This window comes from Dipodomys merriami, unplaced genomic scaffold (assembly GCF_024711535.1).
Source record: "Dipodomys merriami isolate MVZ:Mamm:240054 unplaced genomic scaffold, mDipMer1.0.p SCAF_1, whole genome shotgun sequence".
NCBI classification, from domain to species: domain Eukaryota; kingdom Metazoa; phylum Chordata; class Mammalia; order Rodentia; family Heteromyidae; genus Dipodomys; species Dipodomys merriami.
In genome coordinates this window covers 42,498,389-42,506,040 of record NW_027202270.1, presented here as the reverse complement: position 1 = coordinate 42,506,040, position 7,652 = coordinate 42,498,389, and the positions used below count along the sequence as shown (strand labels likewise).

The following is a 7,652-nucleotide window of genomic DNA, read 5'->3' as shown; positions in this document are numbered from 1 at the left end:
ACTTCAGAGGCTGAGATAAGGAAGATCATGGTGTGAGGCCAGCCTGAGCCAAAAGTTAATGATGAGACCTCTTTAGTCAATAGCTGGATGCGTGACAAGCTTCTGTGACCCTAGCTACTGGAGAAGACATAGGTAGATTATATCTGGGGCTAGCCTCAGGCAAAAACACAAGACCCTATGTGAAAAAACACAAGACTCTATTAAAGAAAAAAAAAGACAGGGAGCCTAGCTCAAGTGGTAGAGCAAATAGCAAAAATGAAGCTATGAGTTCAAAGTCCAGTACTAACAAAAAAGGAAGAAAGGAAGAAAGAGAAAGAAAGGAGGGAAGAAAAGGAGGGAACAGCAACAACAAAAAGGACTCTCCACTTGCAGGACAAAAAAGCTAAGCCCCCCCCCCCCCACACTCAAGTGTTCTTCCCACCTGAGACTCTAGCTACCATGGAAGCAATCATTGAACAGAAGGTCAAATTTCCATCGAAACACCTTCCTGTATTGATTCTTTCATCACAAATCCCAGGATCAGACTCTTTCATCAACCCCATTTTACAGATAAGGATGGAGGGGGGTGGGGGCAGACCCCTTCCCCTACGACCAGGAGGAAATGGAGAATAGACGCTTCAGAGTTGGGGGAGTGTATTAGTCAGCTGTCCTTGCTGTAACAAAATGGCTGAAACAAGCAACATAAAGCAGCAAAGGTCTACTTGGGCTCCTGGCTTCTGAGGTGAGTCCGTGGTCCCTTGGCCTGGGAACTTATGGGTCCCTATAAGAAGTCATGATGGTGAGGAGCTGCGCAGAGCTAAGCTCTGTCTGGAGGTGGCCTGGGAACCAAGAAGGAAGGACCCTGTCCCAGGAAACTGACAGGAGGCAACCTCCATCACTAGGCCCCATCTCCTAACAGCTCTGCCACCTCCTGCTCACACACACCACAGGCTGACAAGCAAACCTTTAATCCAGGGACCAGCAGGGCCCCTTGGGGAAGCTCAAGTCCCAGGACTTCCTGGAAGAGATGAGGCCTTAGAAGGCTGGGAGGAGGACAGGGGTGGGTGCCAACCTTGTCCACCAGGGACTTCCCAGGCCCGAGGCTGCAGCAAGTCAAGATGGCCTTCATCTTCCCCCAGGCCCAGGCTCTATCCAGGGCTCTGGCCTTTGTACTGCTGGTGCCATTCACTGCTGGTGTCATTCCCACCAGATGACTGGGTGTGTGCTGTGGCCTGGTTTCCTGGCGGTGGCACCAGCCAGCAGGGAGCTGATCCAGGCAGAACTCCAAGCCCACTGGGATAGGCTCAGTGTCCAGTCTGCATCTTCACAAGACCCCCGAGTCATCTAGGGGGCTGCAGTCTGCTCACCACTTTCCTCTTCAAGACTTCAGTCTGTGGAGAGAAAGCACAAGACCCTATCTAAAAAACAAAACTAAACAAACTAAAAACAAACGAACAAACAAACCAAAGTAAAGGGGGCTGCAGATGTGGTGGCTGGGCACCAGGCTAGCAAATGCAAGACCCTGAGTTCAAATCCCAGTACTAACCACACCCCCCCTCCAACCAAAAAAAAAAAAAAAATTCCGGCCATGTACCAGTGGCTCACACTTACCTAGCTACTCAGTAGGCTGAGGTCGAGGATCAGGGTTTGAAGCCAGCTGGGGCATAGAGGTCTATGAAACTCTTTAACCACCAAAAAGTAGGAAGTTGAACTGTGGCTCAATCGGGAAAGCACCAGCCAGGAGCACAAAAACTCAGAGATAGCACTCAATCCCCAGAACTGGCACAAAACAAACAAAAGAATAGAACAGAAGACACTGTACAAAAGGAAATGTACTCATTACCTGACTCATGTAATTTTTTTTCCTTTTTTCTTTTTGGCCAGTCCTGGGGCTTGAACTCAGGGCCTGGGCACTGTCCCTGAGCTTCTTTGCTCAAGGCTAGCACTCTACCACTTGGGCCACAGCACCACTTCTGGCTTTTTCTGCTTATGTGGTACTGAGGAATCAAACCAGGGCTTCATGCATGCTAGGTAAGCATTCTACCACTGAGCCACATTCCCAGCCCTCATGTAATTTCAATCCCTCTTGTACATCACCTGTACAATAACAATAAAGTAAATTCATTTAAAAATTTTTAATTCCATATGAAAGAGAGACTGGAACATTTCCTTCTCATTGTCCAAAAGGATCAGAAAGCCATTCTGACTGTGTAGCCTGATGCTAGCAAGCCCTCCTGTCCTGATTGTGTGCCCCTCCCCCCATGCAGTCAAGAGTGAACACCTCCTGTACCCCATCTGTTGTGGTATCCCAGCAAACCAAACAAGTGCCAATCCCTGGCTCCCATTGGCTTCCATTCCAATACATTAGAATAGAGATAAGTGAACAGAAGCACACACAATGCAAGATGGCATCAGTAGCATCGAAGAGCATCCAGCAAGAACTGACAGTGATAGTTTGCACTTGCAGATGGCTGAGAAGGTGCTGCTACATCAAGACACAAAGGAAAAGCCGGGCGCTGGTGGCTCACGCCTGTAATCCTAGCTACTCAGGAGGCTGAGATCTGAGGATCGCGGTTCAAAGCCAGCCCGGGCAGGAGAGACCATGAGACTCCTATCTCCAATAAACCACCAGAAAAACCGGAAGTGGCGCTGTAGCTCAAATGGTAGAGCGCTCGCCTTGAGCTGAAGAGCTGAGGGACAGCGCCCAAGCCCAGAGTTCAAGCCCCACGACCGACAAAAAAAAAAAAAAAAAAAAGGAAATAAGGAGGTGAGCTACATCACTATGTGGAAGGTCAAGTGTTACCAGCAGAGTTTTAAAAAACCAGTACAAAGGCCCTGGGGCAGCAGTATGCCCTGCTTACTTGAGGAATCAGGAGGCCTATCTGCTGGAGAGGACTGACCTCTGACTGGAGACTTAGTACAGATTCTGCTGGGCCGCAAAGACCACCGTGAGAAGTTTTGCTTTTCCTGTGGAGCAAATAGCAAGCAAAGAGCAAAAGAGCTCTTCTGAGCAGAAGAAGGGACTTGGTGTGGCACTGTTGGGATAGGCCTACTCTGGTGTCCATGTCTGGGAGGAGCAGAACAGGCAGAGCAGCTGGAGGCGCTCAAAGCCAGCAGAACTAGTAGGACCCCCTGGAGTGGTGGAGTGGTGGGGGGAGGGCAGGGATGCTGGATGCCAGCAGGAAGGTAGATCCAAAAGGATTTGCTGGCCTTCGTCCCGGGAGGGAGGTCAGCCTCATCACCTCTGGGCAGGGGAGTGGTGGGCGGGGCAGGCCCCAGCTGCACAGGGAGAATGTTGCAAAGCCCGGGAGGAAAACCTTGTGTCATATTTTCACTCCACATGTTGTGCCAGCAGAGGACAGCAGCCCTGCCTTCCCTACTTACAGCATCACCAAGGCTGGGCTGTCCAGACCAGGAGAAAGACCTGGCACCCCACACATTCCGGCTGCTCATCAGGCCAGCCCACAGCTCACCTTGGTGAAAACTGAGGACATCTCAGAGCTTCTGTGGCAGCGCCGTGGCTCCGAGGGTCACAGGCGGAGCCACTCGGTGGCTCTTTGGTGCCACTTGGTACAGCCAAGATGAGCTCCTGGCTGCCTACAGCATCACCAACGCAGCCAGAAGAGATCCAGCCCCACACCACAGGGCCTGACTGACCCTTGAATAAAGACCTCCCTGGCAATATGAAGGCGCTGTGCCTATGTGCCTGTGATCATACAAACAATGCTTATCGAAATGAACTCCGGGAAATGGAAACAAGAGATTGGTTTTTTTTCTTTGTTATTGTTTTCTTTTCTTTTTGTCTTGTTTGCTCATTTATCCGTCTTGAGGGGGAATAACAGGAGCCACAGAAAATGGAGGGACAAAGGGTGAACAAATGCAGCAGTGGTTCTCACTAGATACTACGTTGAAAACGAATTATGCAACTTGTGGGTGGAGATGGGAGAGAAAAACACTGGGAGAGAGCGAGGGAAAGGGTGATATTGTCCAAAAAGAAACATTAGGTGGGGGCTGGGAAGGTGGCTCAGTGGTAGAGCGCTTGCCTTGCATGCCAGAGGCCCTGGGTTCGATTCCTCAGCACTAGATAAGCAAAAAAGAAAAAAAGCCAGAAGTGGCGCTGTGGCTCAAGTGGTAGAGCGCTAGCCTTGAGCTGAAGAGCTGAGGGACAGCGCCCAGGCCCAGAGTTCAGGCCCCACAACCGGACCCAAAAAAAAAAAAAAAAGAAATGTTAGGTGACTTATAGAACTGTAACCCTGTGTATAACCCCTTTCTAATAACAATTTTTTTTAATGAAAAGGTTTTTTTTTTAAATTTAAAAAGACACCACTGGCTCAATGTGAGACGCCTTAATCTACCCATTGTGCTTGCAGTGTGCCCGTCATATTGCATGCACTCAAAACTTAACCCCAAAGGCATAATGACAGTGGGAGATGAATGAGTCATGAGGGCTCGGCCGGCATGGACGGCTTCATCTACTTGAGGGTTTATGGACTAAGGCATTGCTCTCTCGGGCACGCTCACCCACCCCACTCCTGCCATGTTGTGATACAGCATGAGGCCCTCCTCACTCGCTGTACAACCAATGCCAGGCGCCCAGTTCTAAGACTTCCTGGCCTCCATAGCCAATAAACCTCCATGCTCAATAAACCTCTGTTCTTTGTAAATGATCAAGAGTCTGAAGACAAAGACATTAACCTTGGTGAAAGTTAACATGGATAACAAGTTCTTTCACTTGAAGGTAAATTCTGGTCATTTTCTCTTTTAAAAAAGATGATAAATGTATATACAATAGAATGAGTCAAGTTGCACACAACAGATGAATGGACAAAAAAGATGTGGCATATGTATACTATGGGATATTAAACAGAAAAATAAAATCATGTCATTTGTAGGAAATGAATGCAATTGAAGGACATCAAATTGAAACAAGACAAGCTCAAGAGATAGAATGATGTATATTTTCACTGATATGAGGGAGTCAGATGTAAATGACATACATTTCATCATATATACATGTGTACCTAATAAACATACATGGTTATTTACATAGATAAACATGAGTCTAAGTGAGGGACTACTTAGAAGGGGAAAGGGAAGGGGGAGTGAAAAGGGAGTGAATGATTTTGTAATACAATGCACGCATACATAGAAACAGCACAAAGCACCACCATAAGAGCTCTCCATCAATGGGGGATGGGGGAGGGGTGAAGAAAGAGACCCTGTGAGGGGGGACCAGCAGGAGGGGTGGGACTCACAAGGAGGATGAAGTCAGTTGAAATAGATGGTTTGTGACTATGAAATTCAAAGAAACCTGGTGAAATCGTTTAGGGAAGGAAGGGAGAGTGATAGAGGGTGGGACTAACTAGAATAGATGGTAGACGTGTGTAGAAAGATATCAATGAGATCCCCTTTTATAACTTTTAATATAAACATTTTTAATGATGGCTTTGAGCCTTTTGCAATACAGACAACAGAGATTATGCTCGATCAGGATTTATACAGCTTTTTATGGAAAAATGCTATGTTTCTGGTACTCCTCAAATGGACCAGCATTGAGGAAGGCTGGAGACCTTCCCACTAGATTCCATTGCATCGTATAAAAGTCTTAAAATGAAGCACTGTTCGAACCCCTCACTTTGCAGCCCTTCCCACCATCCCCTGACCATCTTGCCTGCTTCTTGGACAGTGAGGCTGAGATTCAGCTTGGACCAGCTGGCTTCCACTTCAATGCCATGGGAAACTGACTGGCAAAGAGAGATTGATCTGGCAAGGAGAGCACCCCCTACTGGGCATCAGGCTCCCAGTGATACCACCAGCTACTCTGGGGTTTCATGAGGAAAGGACAATCTTAATACCAGAGACTGTTTTTCTCCTGATCAAAGCTCAAGTTACTCCAAAGATCTGAAATGTCTGCCTGATCTTCCAAAGTCTTTCTTCACCCCTAACTCCATTCTTTTAAAGCCTTCTAGAGGCAATTTCTAAAAATTTTCTTAGGAAGATGTGCACGAGTAACTGGCAGGAAGGACATATTAGACACATACACTCTGGTCCTTACGACAAAGTGAGCCCACTCACTCTCAGCTATAACTAGGTGTGAATTTGTGGGGTGGGGGAGAGTTAGGCTCATTCAGAAAAAAGTCATGTGACAATGGCTCACACTTATAATCCTAGCTACTCAGGAGGCTGAGATTTGAGGATTGCAGTTCAAAGCCTGCCCAGGCAGGAAAGTCCATGAGACTCTTATCTCCAATTAACCAACAAAAAACCAGAAGTAGCACTGTGGCTCAAATTGGTAGAACTCTTCAACCTGAGCAAAAGAGTTCAGGGATAGCACCCAGACCTTTAGTTCAAACCCTACAACTGACACACACAGACAAAAATCAAATCTTTGTTAAATTATTATCTTTTCTAAAAACAGCCTCAATGAGACTGAATCCAGCAGGTTGCCTTAAGAACAGTATAGTGTGATAGCAAATGCTTTCATCCACTACTGGTTTTCTCTTTCCACAGATGATGAAAGTACATTGAAAAATGACAAAGCCTTCTGCCTGGAAAAATGCACCCCCAAATGAGATAGGTTTAAACTTCTACATTTATGAGGATTTCAATTATATGCAGAATATTTATTTGAAGAGTTAGTAGAAAGTTTAATCTCTGATGTGCTCTTACATTTACGTTCTCTTCTACTTTTTTTTTTTATCTTGAACTTAGGGTTTAGGCACTGTCCCTAAGCTTTGGTGCTATACCATTTGAGCCATAGCTCTACGTCCAGCTTTTTTGATGGTTGATTGAACATAAAAGTCTGATGGACTTCTCTACCCTGGCCGGCTTTGAACCTTGATCCTCAGATCTCAGCCTCCTGAATAGCTAGGATTATAAGTGTGAGTCACCAGCAACCTGTCCTCTGCATCCTTTTAAGGGGTAGAGTATGGGACAGAACCATGTCTGACTTTATATGGATCTGAATCCAGGTCAACCTCAAATAACTCCAACAGTGTTCTCTTCACAAGAAACAGGCTCTCATTATTTTGACATTGACTAAGCATGTACACACACACACACACACACACACACACACACACACACACACACACACACACACACACACACACACTTGCATGCTGACAAGTACTCTGATACCTCACAAATCCTCCCTATGGGTTTCCAGGGGTATTCATAAGACAGTGGCATAGGAATCCTGCCAGTCTTTTCACATACCCCTGACACACCCCTGCTAAACAGCCAGTGTGGGTGGGACCTGAGTCTGCTTCTGGGACAGCTGTGCTATACTTCGAAGTGCGGTTTCTGTTGCTTACCATCTCTCCTGCATGGTGCAACTGCCCTTTAGCTCATCTTCATCCAGCACGGCTGGGGAAGAACTCACACAAGTTACAGCATGCAACTGAAGGTGGACCTGCCAGAAAGGGAGGTAATGTCATTTCTGAGGAAGCAGAAAAACCCAGCTGAGATCACCAGGTATTTCCCCCAAAGCTTTCTGCATTCTCCAGCAACAGACGGCACACCCCAGGGTGCCAGAAAACACCATGTCCAGCGCCATCCAGCACCTCTCCTTCCACACACCTGCCGGGACTCTTGGAAGCCTTCTACAGTTAGGATAGCTGCCAAGAGCCTTCTCCCCAGATGCTCTGGGTCAGGTGCCAGCTCCCCAGGAG

General features: G+C 47.1%; 1 long non-coding RNA gene across 1 annotated transcript; it reads right to left on the bottom strand.

The window, feature by feature from the left end:
- Window positions 1–464: 464 nt before the first annotated feature.
- Window positions 465–7,387, bottom strand: LOC138834016 (uncharacterized). The gene is made up of 3 exons (XR_011373989.1): window positions 7,296–7,387; window positions 1,591–1,758; window positions 465–1,370 (listed from the first exon to the last, which is right to left on the bottom strand). It is a non-coding gene; the product is annotated as an uncharacterized lncRNA (long non-coding RNA).
- Between the last annotated feature and the right edge of the window lie 265 nt (window positions 7,388–7,652).